Source organism: Tiliqua scincoides, chromosome 11 (assembly GCF_035046505.1).
Source record: "Tiliqua scincoides isolate rTilSci1 chromosome 11, rTilSci1.hap2, whole genome shotgun sequence".
Taxonomy (NCBI): Eukaryota; Metazoa; Chordata; class Lepidosauria; order Squamata; family Scincidae; genus Tiliqua; species Tiliqua scincoides.
In genome coordinates, this window is record NC_089831.1 from 9606641 (window position 1) to 9624140 (window position 17500).

The following is a 17500-nucleotide window of genomic DNA, read 5'->3' on the forward strand; positions in this document are numbered from 1 at the left end:
AAAGGACGAGGCAATTGGTGCTTCAGAGTTCACGGCCCGACACGGACATCTCGTAATCATCTCCTGGCTCATATTTCATTCACAGAGCACTTCAAGATCTTCACATTCAAAGCAATCAAGGGCCGGTTTCAAATGCAGCATCACATTTTTTATTTTTTTCATAAACTGAGCCACATGAGTGGTTTGGTGTTATCAGGCATTGGTCTCTGGCATAACTAAACTGAGTAGAAAAGCAAAGACAATCAGTAGGGTGTGAACAATTGATCAAGGGGGAAATTGTCTCCAGTTGGAAGACAATGGCATGGTCTATCCAGACTTCTTAGAAGGGCAGAAGGACTCTTGGGAATGGTTGGAGCTGACCATTTTAAATGTAGCATATATGAGTGTACACACACACACACACACACACACACACACACACACACACACACACACAGAGAGAGAGAGAGAGAGAGAGAGAGAGAGAGAGAGAGAGAGAGAGAGAGAGAGAGAGATCCTAGGCGAGTCTAACAAAAAAAGTGGCTCTCACACATTTAGCATCGGGACCCACTTTTGAGAATGAGAATGTCAGGACCCACCAGAAGTGATGTCATGACCGGAAGTGACATCATCAAACAGGGAAAGTTTTAGCAATTCTAGGCTGCAATCCTACTCACTCTTACCAAGGAGTAAGTTGCTATCGTTGTTAAAAGAATAAACATAGTAGCTTGTTAAAAATACAGGTCTGTCACATTTCCCCAAATGCAGTCACATGGTAGCATCAAGTCTAATATATGAAAGATAAAATACTGAAATGAATGGGGACTGACCTGAAATTGGCTTTCAACCCACCTAGTGGGTCCTTACCCACAGTTTGAGAAACACTGTACTAAGGAATAAGATATATTGAAATCAGTGAGACTTAGGGCCCAGTCCAAACCAACTGCCTAGCACTGATTTGGGCGTGATGCAGCCCTTTGATAAGGGAACAAACGTTCCCTTACCTAGAGGAGGCCCACATGAGTGTGTCCCCTCTTCTGCAGGATGCAGTTCATGCCCCATTGGCATGGCTGCATCAGCGTGAGAAAGTTGGATAGGATTCAGCCCTTACTCCCAAGGAATCCTGTACAGAACTTCAGCTTCAGTGAACTCCAGGCCTTTGGTGGAACATCAGAGCTCTCCTTAGATTCCTATGGAGAGAGCTTTCTTAGCTCCCCATGGAGCTGTCCAAAGCTCTGATTGGACTATTGCCCATGCCCTAACTGTCCACAAAGTCTGAATTTCCTGCCCAGGTTCATTTCTCAGTTTTGGACCTCTGTTCCAGGAGAATGGCAGCGACATCAATGATCCCGAAACAAGATAAATATTTTCTGTCACTGACAGCTTCTTAAGTCCTGAAATTACTGGAAACCAACACTGAAGGTTCAATTCTCTAGGAAATCAGGTTGTGCTCTAGCTCTACTTTATGGGGGTGGGGGGATGAAATACTCTACGATAGCCTTCAAGTTCTTTGGTTCCACACTTACTTAAAAAAAAAAATGCTGCCCTGAGCAACAATTGGTCACATGTTATTTAACATTTAAAACGAGCCACTGAAGATAAACCTTTAATTTAGATGTACAGTTTTAATGGCCCTCGGAAGACACTAAAATCATTTAAAATCAACACACACACACGCAAAATAGAAAATCCCTCTTGTATTTATCGTAAATGTAGCAGCTACATTCAGACTTGAGGTCCTCATAGAGCAATTAGTCCAAAATTATGTCAAGCCATAAAGGTGTAATTAGATTATTCATCTTAATAGATTAATATTGTAGAGGCCGTGTAAGTGTTTAGCAGGCACAAGGCTACAAAGTTCGGGTCTGGTGTCTGTGGAAGCCATGAGTAGACTGCATGGAAGATATAGCTATTAATCACGATAGCTAAAAATGGAATGGCCAAGTTAAGAGGTGAACCACAGTTGCTTGGGGAAGGGGCAAGACTAACTGAGGACCTTATGGTACACTTCAGCCTCCCCTCTAATCTCCCCTCTAAAATGCATGCCTCCCCTCGAATCTGGCAGTGACCTCTATCATTTCTCCTCTTCTCCCCCCCCCCCCCGGTTTCAAAAATTAAGAGGGGAAAGGAGCAGAAGACGAAATGTGGAGCAAAACAGCACAATGGGTTGCAGCAGTGGAGATCCCCTTCTCCATATAGTGGGCCCTTCTCATTCATAGGTTTGGAACCCAAGGATTTGACACCTGCAGGTCCCAAATCGTCCTGCATCAAGAGGACCCACGGAGAACCTCCCAGACGTGACTTCTGGCTGCATCCAGAGGTGATCTGTGGATCTCAGTATCTGAAGGTTCTGTGTCTGTAGGGGTTCCAGGAACAAACCCCCCATAGATACCAAAATCCAACCTATATTTTCCTCTTCTGCTCCATTCCCCTCTTCTTTTGCAGATCTAGAGAGTGGGTGGAGGAGCATGAACAGCAAAGAATTGAGGTTGGCAGGCTTCCAGTTTCAGGTGGGCAGCATTTGATATGCTATCTCAGGTCCCAGAATGTCCTCAAGTGAGGGAACTCTGTGTAGGAACTTTAAAAATCCTAAGAGACAGGCTGGTTTGCTTGGGATCAGAAAACGTCCACAACTGAGTGTGCATACTCCGCTTTTCACTGTGATTATATATTTTATCTATTTGCAGTGATTTTCAACCTAGGTGATGTTCCACGTTGGTGTGCCACGAATGGTCCACAAACGTGGCACGGGAAGGGTCATTTATGGCCAGCAGTATGATGGGCCTTGTCAACTGATGATGTGCCCAGAAAATTTTAGCGCCAGTGAGCCATGAGAAGACAGTGGTTGAAAATTGCAGCTCTTTTGGGTCCCTCTTTCTTCTTATATTCTATTTAAATATCTTTTATTTATATCAATATATCAATGTAAAATATATCAATATATTTTATTGATATTGATACAGGGGGAGCCTGTTTATCCACAGATTTTACATCCATGGATCTGGCTCCATGTAAGTCCCCCAGAGCCTTTTAAGGCATACTGAGACTCAGGGAAGCCACCGGAGGGCATCCCCGGGCCTTCAAAGGCATTAAAATGTCACTTCCAGATTCCTAAGGAAACTGGAAGTCACTTTTTTTTCAGCTCTACAGGCTATTCTGAAGCTCACAGAGGCTGCGGGTGGATGAGTGCAGCCTCTGTGGGTTTTATAAAGCCCTCCAGAGTCAACCAAAGCACAGCTCTGGTCACCTTCAGAGGGCTTAAGGGGCCGAAAATTGCAGGTTTCATTATCCGTGATGGGTTCAAGAATGGATCCCTCGTATATAGTGAAGCCCCACATATATTTCATCTCTCTCTCTCTCTCTCTCCCTATATCCCGTCCTCCTTTCTTGTCTCCTTTGGTACCCTTGTCCTCTGTAAACCCAAAACTGTAACTTAACATTGCCTGATGAATTGCTTCCTCCCCCTTTGCTTCCACCTCTCATTGGAACTCTTTACCTCCTGGCATCCATCTGACTCCTTCTGCCGATACATTTAAATGCCTGTTAAAAAAAAAAAGCCTTCACCTCTACACATGGGAATTCACAGAATTATGTACCTCCTCTACCTCCTCCCCCAATTTCTTGTGTGTCAAATCACCAAGATTGCAAAAGAGAAAGGCAGGACTTGGCTCACAATCACTCATTATATTTTGATAACTTCTCAAATGTATATTGGAGGGAGCAACCCAATTGTACTTGACAAATTATTTCCTTCCCAGGCAGGGAGGGAAGTAAAAAAAAAATAAAAATGGTTGCCTTTCCATTCATTTTTCAAAATCTCATTTGGTGGCTTTTTTTTCTTCTCCAACGTTTAGCAAAATCCGAGAATTATAATAATGAGATCTAATTGGTGCTGCATGACAATGATAATTCCTGGACACCAGCCACGCTGAAGGTCTTTTGCAAGGCGCTTCGACAAAAGTTAACTCACATAATCAGTTACTTTCAGAGACCAGGAATAATAATAATGCCTCCTTCTTCCTGCCACCCATTGCTGATTTAATTTAACCAATTATTCACAACAAATGGCTCCAAATAATAAAAGAGCAACCTTTAACAGTAATTCAGATTTGGAGGGAGGGTCAAATGTTATTCATCCATTCCAACATGCTCCCTCCCGTTCAGTAATTTTCCATTCATTTTTCATATTTTGAATGAATAGTTCCAGTAAACTAAAGGACCATTTTGAAGCCAAATGCGCACTAAATACAAGCTCTCTGTGGCCCAAATCCTAACCAACATTCCAGCATAGGCTTAGCAGTGCCAATGGGACGTGTGCTGTATCCTGCAGTTAGGAGGATACTCATGGAGGCCTCCTCAAAGTAAGGGTATGTTTGTTACCTCGGAGGTGCATCGTCCTTATGTCAGCGCTGGAAAGTGGGTTAGGATTGTGCCCTCTGTTCAGTGGCGTAGCTATGGGGGTGCAGGGGGGTGGTAGTTGCACAGGGCATCAAGCTGTAGGGGGGGCAACAAGCTGAGCTCGACACTAGTGACCAAAATTGTGAATATCTTAGTATGTGTGAATAATACCATCATGTTATATATCATTGGAAAGGTAATTTAATGTAGAATACAGTGAAGCAAACTGCACTGGAATATCTGTATTCTGTCAAAAGTGATGGTCAATTAACTCAAAAATGAAAACACAACTGCCTTTATGGAACAAAAAGTGGATTTGCTTAACTCAAAACTAACCTATGAGACTGAGTGCTCTGAGTGCCAATGAAATGTTATAATGATACAGCATGGAACCAATAACTTTTTATTTATTTGCTTAATTAATTAAATCTGATTTTGACATGGAGGGGGAGCTACAAAATCTTCTTTGACCCCCGGTAGCAGATAGATGCCTTAGCTATGCCACTGACTGGGGGTAGGCAGCAGAGCAAGTGGGTGGTGAGCTGCGGGGGGGGGGGGAGAGAAGGTGGGTTCCTCCCAATTTTCTACTTTTAAAAAACACGGACATGATGTCACTTTCGGTTGTGACATCACTTCCGGGGCAACATTTTGAGCTTGGCACCGGGCTATGCAATCATTAGCTATGCCACTGCCTCTGTCTCTTATTCTGAGTCAGATTGTGTGTCCATTTAAGATTCTGTGCAACTAATCTTACAAGAAAACTTTGCCTTTCCTTGTTTTCCTACTTAATAAAATCTATATTCTTTTGGAAAACTGTCTCATGATAATTTTTAACCAAATTGGAGGCACTCTGAGATGGTTCACTCTGCTATCCAGTCAATACACCCAAAATAGTCATAGATGACATTTTGGACTCTCCAGTTAGAAATCTGGGCCTGAGAGTGCTTTCAAACCATGTGCGGTGCTGCTGATCTATAGGTATTAAGCATTTGGAAGTTCCATGCTTTTATTTTCCTTAGACCGCTTTGTCTTTTCAGGTCGAGGAAAGGTTTGCCAGGTACTTAATCATATGAGTAACCTTAGAGCAGGGATGATGAGTCACCAGGGGCCACTGCTCTTGCAACTTGGTTCACTGCTCTGACCCCCACGATGACTCCATCCCTCTGCAGTTCGGGTTCAAAGTGCACGTTGCAAATAGGTACGTTTGGATGCATCAAGGAGGGTGATGCAGCTGGTGCCAGGAGGGGCTGCAGAGAATGGGAGGGCGGGCAGAGCTGGAATCCATCTAGGAAATTGGAAGGGCTGGCAAGAAATAACAGGTAAGTCTTATTCATCCTCTGCTTGCCTGCTTCATGGAAATGCGTCATAGACCAGTGCTGCTCAGCAGTGGGTCGGGACCCACCATTGGAACCAAAAACCGGTAATTTCCCCTTAAAGGGAGTGATCCAGGGATGGGCGCCCCAGCAGCGTCTCAGCAATCACAAGTGCTGCAAGCACCCAGTCTTGCCACCCTACCTGAGAGGGTCTGGCAGCCTTGGAGAGGGTCCAGGAGGCCTGCAGTTCCCTCTGTGGGTCTCCCCCAAGCTTCATCTTGCTCCTATCTGCAGGTCGCAGTGGGGGTTGCAGGCCTCCTGGACCCTCTCCAAGGCTGCCAGACCCTCTCAGGTAGGGTGGCAAGACTCTGGGTGCCCATGGCACCACGATCACTGCAGCACTGCAGGGGCACATCCTTCCATGTCCCGACCACTGCGAACACTTGCGGTCAGTTCTCAGACTCCCAGGAGGTTTGAGAACCTCTGTCATATAAATGGTTGGTGTAGGAAAATGCATAGAATATTAGGCTTTTAGTGAACATGGCAACAGTCCAGGCACACCTGCGCTGGCATTCTGACACATCGGAAAACCCCTGCCCTGTTCTTGTTAAGTAGAAGCTGCAGCCTTCTGATTCATTACTTGGTACTGTAAACAGGATGGGAGGATAGTGTTCTAAAGACGCGTTTTCTTATCTAAGGTATGTGTTGTCCACTGAAGCTGTAGCTAGCGTGATCTTTCACTGACAGTAACCTCGGCCTGTTTTGATCATCTTGAGAGTGAATAAAAGCCAGGGAAGGCTGATCTCAGCAGCCTTCCTCCTGGATCTATTTTCCACACCTTTCTGTCGTTTTCATTCTTCGCTCCGGCTTCTGTGCCACACCAAGCAGCCTTGACTCCTGGGGTCTTGGACTGCTTCCTAAGTAGCATTGCACTGCTACAGGTTGGCAACCTTCAGTCTTGAAAGACTATGGTAGAAGCCTGCAGCACCCAGTATTCCCAGGCAGTCTCCCATCCAAGTACTAACCAGGCCTGACACTGCTTAGCTTCCGAGATCAGACAAGATCGGGAGATAGTGTTCAGTATAGGGAGATGGTTGGCAACCTTCAGTCTCAAAAGACTATGGTATAAGCCTACAGCACCCAGTATTCCCAGGCGGTCTCCCATCCAAGTACTAACCAGGCCTGACCCTGCTTAGCTTCTGAGACCAGACAAGAACAGGCATCTGCAAGGTAACAGTTGCTGCATTATAATTGTCATATACCACTGTTACAAACAGGATGCTGGTCTAGACAGACTATGACGTGGTCCAGCAATGATCTTCTTAATATTCTTTTTTTTTTTTTAATGTCCATACTATGAGGAAATAATGCAGTGAGCTCTCTTTATCCATGAACTTGACATCCATGGAATGGAACAGCTGCAGGGAGCTTGCCTTGCCTCCCCGTCTCCACCTGAAAAGAACTCTGATTCACCTACTAGCTGTCTGTGGTGAAGTGAGACTTTGTCCAGAAGCATATAAGATGCTCCTGGGTTGTTTTGTATTGTTGTCATAAGCCACCGTGGGGATCATTTTGATTAAAAGGCAAAGTCCCAATCAAAAAAGAAATGAATACCTTGTTCTCTGTTTTCAAATTGCAAATCTGTTTCAGCAAACAAAGACAGTTTCATCTGACTACTGGTTTGGGATCTCTAGCCAGGTGCCTGCAGACCACATAAGCACAAAATTGGCACATACGCCTGTCATCATAAATGTCACTAATTCCTACCCTTGATTCAGCTTGGCTTCTAACAAGAACGTGACATCTGCTATTATAACGCCTGGCTAGTCTAAATGCTAGTCTAAACCAGAACCAGGGGACATCCACTAAAATTGAATGTTGGGAGAGTTAGAACAGACAAGAGAAAATATTTCTTTACACAGCGTGTGGTTGGTCTGTGGAACTCCTTGCCACAGGATGTGGTGACGGCATCTGGCCTGGATGCCTTTAAAAAGGGATTGGACAAGTTTCTGGAGGAAAAATCCATTACGGGGTACAAGCCATGATGTGTATGTGCAACCTCCTGATTTTAGAAATGGGCTATGTCAGAAGGCCAGATGCAAGGGAGGGCACCAGGGTGAGGTCTCTTGTTATCTGGTGTGCTCCCTGGGGCATTTGGTGGACCCCTGTGAGATACAGGTAGCTGGACTAGATGGGCCTATGGCCTGATCCAGTGGGGCTGTTCTTATGTTCTTATGTTATGTTCTTATGTGTATACATTTTTACAGGGCTGGCCCAGCATAAGCCCAGCTGAGATGGTCACCTTAGGGCAGCAATTTCCAATCTTTTTCGTCTCGCGGCACACTGACAAGGTACTAAAATTGCCAAGGCACACCATTGGTTTTTTGACAATTGACAAGGCACACTGCACTGACAGTGGCCCTACTAACAAATGTTCCTCCCCCAAATTCCTGTGGCACACTGGCAGACCATCCACGGCACAGAAGTGTGCCATGGTACAGTGGTCGAAAATGGCTGCCTTAGGGAGTGGATGGGGGGGAGGCAACAGCAGCCCATCTGCATTCATCCTTCTCTGTCACTCTTCCTCTTCCTGGATTTAGAAAGGAAGAGGGGAACAGAGTGAAAGGGTCTGTGTCGTGGAGAGTAGAGGAGAGTAGTAGCCTACAGCATCTTCAACTCTCTTACCCTTTAACTCTTCCTATCCTTCCTTGGTTTCCTCCTCCTTTTCAAGTCTAGCAAGCAGGAGGAAGATAAGTGGAGGTGGTAATGGGTGCTTTGTTGGTGGGGAGGTAGTATTTGCAGCAGGTTCCCACTGTTGTTGGCAACCTTCAGTCTTGAAAGACTACGGTGTCGTGCTCTGAATGGTGGTTCTGGAACAGCATCTAGTGTGGCTGAAAAGGCCGATTCGGGAGTGGCAATCTCTTCCACACTGGGAGCAAGTGCAGTCTATCCCTGGTCTGTCTCCTTGGCTATGGGCCTTCCTTCTTTTCCTCTTTGCCTCAGTCTGTTGGCCAAGTGTCTCTTCAAACTGGGAAAGGCCATGCTGCACAGCCTGCCTCCAAGTGGGTCGCTCGGAGGCCAGGGTTTCCCACCTGTTGAGGTCCACTCCTAAGGCCTTCAGATCCCTCTTGCAGATGTATCATAGCTGTGGTCTACCTGTAGGGCGCTTGAATGCCAGTGGGGGCAGGGCAATGGTGCACCCACCGCCCAGGGCATTGCCCCGCCCACTGCATGGAAGGAGGTCCATCATGGGGTGATGCACTGGTGACTTCACTGCCCCCCACCAACCTGCTGCCTAAGGCAACTATTTCAGTTGGCCTCATGGAGGGGCTAGCCCTGTCAGGGTGGTTCAAAGACAGACACACCCTGCAGTTGCACGATCTCATCTGATCTCGGAAGCTAAGCAGGGTCAGGCCTGGTTAGTACTTGGATGGGAGACCGCCTGGGAATACCAGGTGCTGTAGGCTTCTACCATAGTCTTTCGAGACTGAAGGTTGCCAACCATCTCCCTATACTGAACACTATCTCCCGATCTCGCCTGATCTCAGAAGCTAAGCAGGGTCAGGCCTGGTTAGTACTTGGATGGGAGACCACCTGGGAATACCGGGTGCTGTAAGCTTATACCATAGTCTTTTGAGACTGAAGGTTGCCAACCATCTCCCTATACTGAACACTATCTCCCGATCTCGTCTGATCTCGGAAGCTAAGCAGGGTCAGGCCTGGTTCGTACTTGGATGGGAGACCGCCTGGGAATACCGGGTGCTGTAGGCTTAGACCATAGTCTTTCGAGACTGAAGGTTGCCAGCCAACCATGACTGAAAGCCCAAAAGGAGCTTCTTCAGCACGATGATGAAATACGTTTGGTTTTAAAATCAACTGTGAAGCAGTTGGCCAACTTGATGTCAATTGCAGCCCTGAGAGAAACTTGCTACTGCTTGGAGTGCTCTGGAAAAGCTACAAATACCCAGGATTCCACAGTCCTGCGCATGGCAGTGCTGGAAATTATTCTCCCAGAACGTGCAGCTAGGCTCTGAGAGGTTTTGGTGGATTAATGTTAAGGAACAAATTGTACTGTTAGAGATGAACTCGAAACAAACATACCCCAAAAAATCTCGATCCAGCTGTCAACCCCACGAATGACCCTCCTCTCCCCCCAGTAGACAATGGCACAGATGGCATCTAGCCATGAAAACCCTTCGCTGGTGATGCTGCATTTTCAGACTGGTGTGCAAGGAAGCAGATTGATACAGTCTCTTTTACTGAATGAGACCACTGGTTTCTCTCGTGGCTGGGCAGAGTTCCTCAGCAGAAGAGTAGCACGCAACCCTCTCGAAACGTCAGTCAATCACACCTGTGCTATCATCTGGCCTGCCAACAGCTCCAACATCACTGCCACCCTCCCCACCCCTGGATAAGAAAAGGTAATTGTATATTACACTGTAAAAAAGCAACATCTCTGTCTTCTGTAGCAGTCCACAATGTTCTTTCTGTTGCTGGCTCCCAATTTGCATTATTCCTCCTCATTTAGGGAGTTAACACACTCTAAAGTGAGATTAAAATATTTTTTTTTAAAGTATTATTATGAGGGAACCATTTTCCTCACCTTGCTGGGTTTGCAGAAATCTCATACCCTTGAGCACGAGATGTTTCTTCCAAGATCGGAGCAATGGATCATCTAGAGCAGGGGTCTCCAAACCCTAGCCCAGGGGCCAGACGCTGCATGCGACAAGCCTCTGTCCGGCCCACGGCAAGCCTCTGGTCCCCTACAAGCTTCTGGCTCGCTCAACCGAATGTGACCAGAGCTGTGCTCCAGTTGCAACTGGAGGGTGTTTTGAGGGCCGGAGAGGCCATGCGCCACCCATCAGAATGCCTTCTGAAGTCCTAAGAACATCACTTCCTGTTTTCCTTAGGCTTTCTGAGGCTTTCTAATGTATTTATTTAAATTTTATAAACAATTATTTATTTTTCCAGTCCTCAACACCATGCCAGATATTTGATGTGGCCCTCTGGCCTAAAAGTTTAGAGACTCCTGATCTAGAACAGCCATTCTCAGTAGGAGCCACATCATCCTCTGGCACATTGAAAGGGGGCCACAGACTGAAAAGTAAATATAAATGATTTTATGTTTCTCTGTTTGTGTTGTATCCTTTTTTTTTTTTTTTTACAGGAGAGTCCTGAATCATGAGAAAAGCCCTAAGGGGCCATAGTCCCTCTTCCCCCCCCCCCCCCCCAAAAAAAGGTTGAGAATGGCTGATCTAGACCAGGGGCCTCCAGACTCCAGCCCGCGGGGCTTATCCAGTGCGCCTGATGATTGCATTCGAGTGTGGTGCAGTGGTGCCAAAGCCTTACTGTTCCAGCACAAAGCCATCAATGTTCACACTGTGAGTTTGCAGAGCCTTGCACTGGGATGCAATTCTTCTGGGAAATTGGGGCACGGAGCTTCATGGGGTAGCAGGAAGCAGGAATTGGCAGTGGAAACATCTCCTTGGCACGAGGTTCTGCAAATCTGCAGCATGAAAACGGGTCACTTCACGCCAGGACAGTAAGTCTTGGACACTGCCGCGCCACACCTGGACGTGGTCGTCAGGCACCCCGTGGGCTGTGGTTTGGAGACCGCAGACCATCAAACTGTTCCCAATAATGGTCAACCTCTTGGGCATTCACAAGCGGAGTGTGGAGATGTCTTTGACTACTCTTTCTTGGTTCAGTGCCTGCTCTTCCTCATCCCTTCCTTTTCCTGCCCTGGCAAAGCAATCTCTCGACCTTCTCCCCCGTACACCTTCCCTGTTTCTTTTTATGTTCCATCCTTCTTGGAGGTCCTGCTGCCAACAGGAGAAGAGTCTGAATGCGACACCAACCAGCTGGGTTGCCTAGCAACACAAGCACACATTTTTCTATTACACAAATGAACACAATGGCTGGTTAGGCTGAGGAAGGAACACCACTGGGGGGGGGTGACAGCTGTAATCTGAGTCTCCAGGGGCTGGTTACTACGGAGTCTACCACCTGGGGCAAATGATCCATCTACTGTAAGCCTCCCACTGAACCAACTGTGGCCCCATCCCAGTCTGCCTTTTCACCACTAGTTGTTTGTGAGAGCAACATCGTACGCCCCTCTCCCAATTCTTGCAGCCTTCCAAACATTGGCCACTCTTTGCCCTGCCATTCTGACCTACCATTTTTCGAGCATCATTTGTCAACAGGCAAAGATTTTCCTTGCAAAATGTGCAAGATGTTCTCAAGACAATTTGTTGCATTTCTCCTAGAGCAACCGTTTTCAACCACTGTGCCATGGCACACCGGTGTGTTGTGAATGGGCTGCAGGTGTGCCGCAGGAGTTTGGGGCAGGGTTGTTTATTAGTAGGGCCTTTGGGGGATGTGAGCCCCCCCCACCAACAGCATGGTGTGCCTTGTCAATTGTCAAAAAACTGATGGTGTGCCTTGACTATTTCAGTACCTTATCAGTGTGCCATGAGCTGAAAAAGGCTGAAAATCACTGTCCTGTACTATAAGTATAAATACAGAATTTATCAGGGAAGATAACATGCAAGATGCCGCTTTTTAAAATAAAACTAACAGAGGGAGAGAGAGAGAGAGAGAGAGAGAGCAGTGGTGATCTTGGCCCTGGTACTGCCAGGGGCCACAATCACAGGCTGCCCCCCCGGCCAAATTGCCACATCCCACCAGCAGGCTGCCACCCCCAGCCTCCCTTCCAGAGGCCCAGGGAGGCCCCCACATACACTCCCAAACACTTCAAAGCTTTGAAAAGGCCTTGGAGGGTCAAAAACATCACTTCCAGTTTCACAGAGGAAAATGGATGTGACTTTTTATGCCCTCTGAAGGCATTCTGAGGGCCAGGGTAGCCTCCCCAGTCCTCAGAAGGACTTCCGGAGGCTTAAAAACATAACTTCCAGTTTGTGAAACTAGAAGTGATGTTTTTCAGCCCTCCAAGGTCTTTGCAGGGCCTTCTGAGGGTCAGGGAGGCAGTGTGTTGCTTCTCTGGTCCTCAGAACATGTCCGACCAAAAGCCCCTGGGCGCCTGAGTGCTACGGGGCGGGGGGCGCCGCAGGAGGGGTGGATGGTGGCACGGCACCACCACCCCCCAGCCTGGTGCCTGGGGCTTTTGTCCCACCTGCCCCCCCTTCAGGTATGCCACTGAGAGAGAGTTCAACCAATGGGGAATCTATCTTTCATCAGTGGGGGGGGGGAAATCAACACTTGGTGCCCCTTGCAGCCTTTAGTTAGATTTTTTTCCCTTAGACATGAGGTTGTAGTTTAATTATGCCTTCTTATTCTTCCTCGAATTGAGAACGAAAGGCTTTAATTCTATCCCCCGCATCTGGGCGAGAAGAGAAAATCTCAGAGTCACTGGCAGTCGCTAATCAATACGTCCATTGAATAGCGATAATTATTGAAATTGTCAGTTTGGTCGCTAGCTCCCAAATGTAAACAGCTTCTAAATGAGATCTGAGAGTGTTTGTAAAGACGGGGAGCAGGAGAGATCAGAGCTGAAAATACTATCAAAGTCAAGAGCACTTACTCCAAATGAGGCGGAGCTATTTGCTTGAGTCTCTTGAGTGAAGTGCGTTCTGTTGGGTCTTACACTCGCTCCAAACTTTTAATTGTCTTCTGCAAGGTATTTGCTATGGGCATGTTGCCAATCTCACTAATTGCCTGGCTCAGAGTACAAACTTTCTCTTCCGTATTTCTTCAAACAAAGCCAACACACAGACACACAACTTACACGTACGTCAATCAGCACCACCCCATTCTTTCTTCCTTTTAAACTGTGAGGCCTCCCTTCTTCCCTTCCCACACGTTCCAGGGATCTCTGTGTCTGGAACATCGCTGGGCAGGCTCACAATAGTATCCCAAGCATCGGGGTCCCTGGGAAATATCATTTTCTATGGCACCCAAATTTAAATATGAATATGATGTACTGAGAAGCTTCATATCCCAGGACTTTTGGAGAGTTGGTGTAGCATCAGGATGAACAGGACAAACAAACAAACAAACAAACAAACAAACAAACAAACAAACAAACAAACAAACAAACAAACAAACAAACAAACAACAACAACAACAACAACAACAACAACAACAACAATAATAATAATAATAATAATAATAATAATAATAATAATAATAATAATAATAATAATTGTGCCCGCCTGCAACCATTAGAAGTGTGCCTGCCAGTATATTCACTTGACATTCACCCCACCCCTGGAAATCACATAAATGCCCCCCCTCGAATATGATTCAACACCCATGAATACGTTGGCAACATGGGAGGCCAGGCAGCCCAATCCTTCTGTAGTGCCCAGGGATACAGTGGCACCAAATGGCTGCAATGGGCCATTGGGATGCAATGCACCAAGGACTGGACTGGTTGGCAACCTTCAGTCTGGAAAGACTATGGTATAAGCCTACAGCACCCGGTATTCCCAGGCGGTCTCCCATCCAGGTACTAACCAGGCCTGACTCTGCTTAGCTTCCGAGATCATGGTATAAGCCTACAGCACCCGGTATTTCCAGGCGGTCTCCCATCCGAGTACTAACCAGGCCTGACCCTGCTTAGCTTCCGAGATCAGACAAGATCGGGAGATAGTATTCAGTATAGGGAGATGGTTGGCAACCTTCCGTCTCGAAAGACTATGGTATAAGCCTACAGCACCTGGTATTCCCAGGCGGTCTCCCATCCAAGCACTAACCAGGCCTGACCCTGCTTAGCTTCCAAGATCAGGCATGTGCAGGGTAACAGTTGCAATGGCTACCAATGCATTTAATGGAGCCAGAGAAGCTGCACCAGGTTATGCTGCCTTACCCAGTGAAGTGGACAGGCAGCCCCAATGGGTCTCTTATGCCTGCTATTGAGTGGGTGCAGAATCAAGGAGACCTGTGTCGGGTCTTCCAGGACAGGAAAAGGGTTGGATATGGCAGCAGAGCCTGCTATCATCTCCACCACCCCTGGACCCATTCCTCCTCTCCCTCTGCCCTCCCTCCACCCAGTTCTGCTCCCTCCCCCACCCTGAAACACCCTGCTGCCAATCAGTGGCAAAACGTACAACTGAGTGCCATTTCCATGTGTCCTTCAGCGCCATGGCTCCACGTTGACTGCCACAGGGCTCGGCACCAGAGATGCACCTGTACCTCCAGCGCAAAAGCGCCTTACGACACTTTTTGTGACAGTTGGGCCAGCGGTGCTAGTGAATTGCCAGCCCCAGGCCCAACAGGATCGGACCCTTAGGGCCCAATCCTAAACTCAGCCCGCTCCGGTGCTGAACCCAATGCAAATACTGGATGCAGTAAACATGCTGTAAACTTGCCGTCAAGCCTGTTTACTGCACCTGAAGAGTAAAGAGCAGCGGAACTGGGCCTGCACCAATCATAAGGCACTGGACCCAGAACTGGCAGAAGGAGGATGCACCGCTGCCAGGGATGAATGCAACCACTGGGCAGCAGCGCGGCTTCTGGAGGGTGGGGGCAGGGTGGAACCAGGGTGAGGGGGGGGACCAGCAAAGCTCTGCAAAATAGCCAGTGCAGACTTGAGAAGCCCCACTGTGGGGCTTGGGCTTTCCCCGGGGGAAGGGAATGACAGTCCCCTTCCCCCGAGGAGAACTCCAGCTGTTTCTCAGCCCCTGCTGGGTATAGTAGTAGCTGCTTTGGTGCTGCTGGGCACCTGTGGGCACCAGGAAGCTCAGGACTGGGCTGTTAGTTAGAAGATTGCCCCTATCCACCAGCTTTTTGGGGGCCATCTCTAGGGACCAATGGGGATAGCTGTCACAAGCAGAAGGACTCGGGACTCTTGGAATCACCATGTAGGGCTGCAAAAGACCCACCTGAAACCCTGAAGACCTTCCATCTAGTGAGCTAGATCAGGGGTGCCCAAACCCCGGCCCTGGGGCCACTTGCGGCCCTCAAGGCCTCTCAATGCGGCCCTCAGGGAACCCCCAGTCTCCAATGAGCCTCTGGCCCTCCGGAGATTTGTTGAAGCCCGCACTGGCCCGACACAACTGCTCTCAGCATGAAGGTGACTGTTTGACCTCTCGCATGAGCTGTGGGATGAGGGCTCCCTCCACTGCTTGCTGTCTCACATCTGTGATGCAGCAGCAGCAGCAAAGGAAAGGCCAGCCTTGCTTTGTGCACGGCCTTTTATAGGCCCTAAGCTATTGCAAGACCTTCTTTCATTCATATAAGTTCATCTTTAATATATTCATTTATGTAAACTTATGTAAATGTATTTAAATTTTAAATGTAAATTAATTTTTTTTTCGCCAGCCCCTGACACAGTGTCAGGGAGATGATGTGGCCCTCCTGCCAAAAACTTTGGACACTCCTGAGCTAGATGAACCAATGACTTTACTCAGTGTGACAGCTTCTCATGATTCCAGAGATATATACATCATATCCATTTTTACTCAGATTCTCCAGCCTTAAAATGAAATCATATCTTTTGTTTGTTTTGTAGAAGTCAGACACAGGTTGGGCTTTTAACAATGACATTGTCTAAGAGACAGTGAGTGCATTAGAAGCAAGGCTGTGTTACAAACCAGCAAATATTCTTAGGGGGAAATGGAGGAGCTCTGCTTTTAGAGGAGGATCTTGGGGGACTAGTGACTGAAAAAGACCAGTAAGTGCTTCCATACATCTTCCCCCCATCAGATGGGAGGAAAAGACTGAGAACAGTCCCAAGGCCTGACATCACATCTATTAATTCTGGGTGCACTGCTACACACATGGTTAATGATCCACTATATGGATTCATTTCCTTTGGTTTCTCAGCAGCTTAGTTTTGGGCATTAGGATGATGGATTTCTCTTCAGCCTGAGTACTTCTCATCTGAAAGTTTTAAAAAAATATTTTGTGTGCATGATTTTTTTTTTGGGAAGGGGGTGCATTTAACCCTTTCCTAGCACAAACCATTTTTTTTTTTTTTTGGCTTGGCTTTTCTGAAGATTGCTGGGTGCTGCTTTCATTCAAGTTTGGTTTAAAACGACATGGTCGCCCAGTGACGTCACTATGGTTTGCGAGAGACCAGTGCATCGCCCCTACGTTGGACCTCCTCCCATGCAGTTGGCTGGCAACCTTCAGTCTCGAAAGACTATGGTATAAGCCTACAGCACCCGGTATTCCCAGGCGGTCTCCCATCCAAGTACTAACCAGGCCTGACCCTGCTTAGCTTCCGAGATCAGACAAGATCGGGAGATAGTGTTCAGTATAGGGAGATGGTTGGCAACCTCCAGTCTCGAAAGACTAGGGTATAAGCCTACAGCACCCGGTATTCCCACGCGGTCTCCCACCCAAGTACTAACCAGGCCTGACCCTGCTTAGCTTCCGAGATCATGGTATGAGCCTACAGCAACTGGTATTCCCAGGTGGTCTCCCATCCAAGCACTAACCAGGCCTGACCCTGCTGAGCTTCCAAGATCAGACAAGATTGAGCATGTACCCTGGGCAGTGGGCATTGTGATGAACCATTGTTCCACCCCTGCTGGTTCTTTGGCTATAACTTTGGATGGAATAGAGGAATTTCAACATGGTTTATTTCATTGCATTCTGCATGAAATTACACATTGATTGATATATAACATGAAGGTATTATTCGAAAATACCAAGATTTATTATTTTTAAATGACCAGTAGTCATGTCACACCCCCGCCACATGCATCACCTAGTGAGACCTGCACACCCCTAGCGACACCAATGTTGTCACCACTACTAGCTGATTGTCCCTTTGCTAGGCAGATTGCTGGTTCACAGTCCAGAAGGCTGTCAGCTGGAGCTACTTGGTCAGGTGCCTTCATTTT

At 47.3% G+C, this 17500-nt stretch overlaps 3 pseudogenes; 2 read left to right on the forward strand and 1 right to left on the reverse strand.

Annotated features, from left to right (window-relative positions):
- Positions 1–9037: 9037 nt before the first annotated feature.
- Positions 9038–9157, forward strand: LOC136662831 (5S ribosomal RNA; annotated as a pseudogene).
- Positions 9158–9338: 181 nt separating this feature from the next.
- On the forward strand, positions 9339–9461 carry LOC136662744 (5S ribosomal RNA; annotated as a pseudogene).
- Positions 9462–16804: 7343 nt separating this feature from the next.
- On the reverse strand, positions 16805–16927 carry LOC136662789 (5S ribosomal RNA; annotated as a pseudogene).
- Positions 16928–17500: the final 573 nt, after the last annotated feature.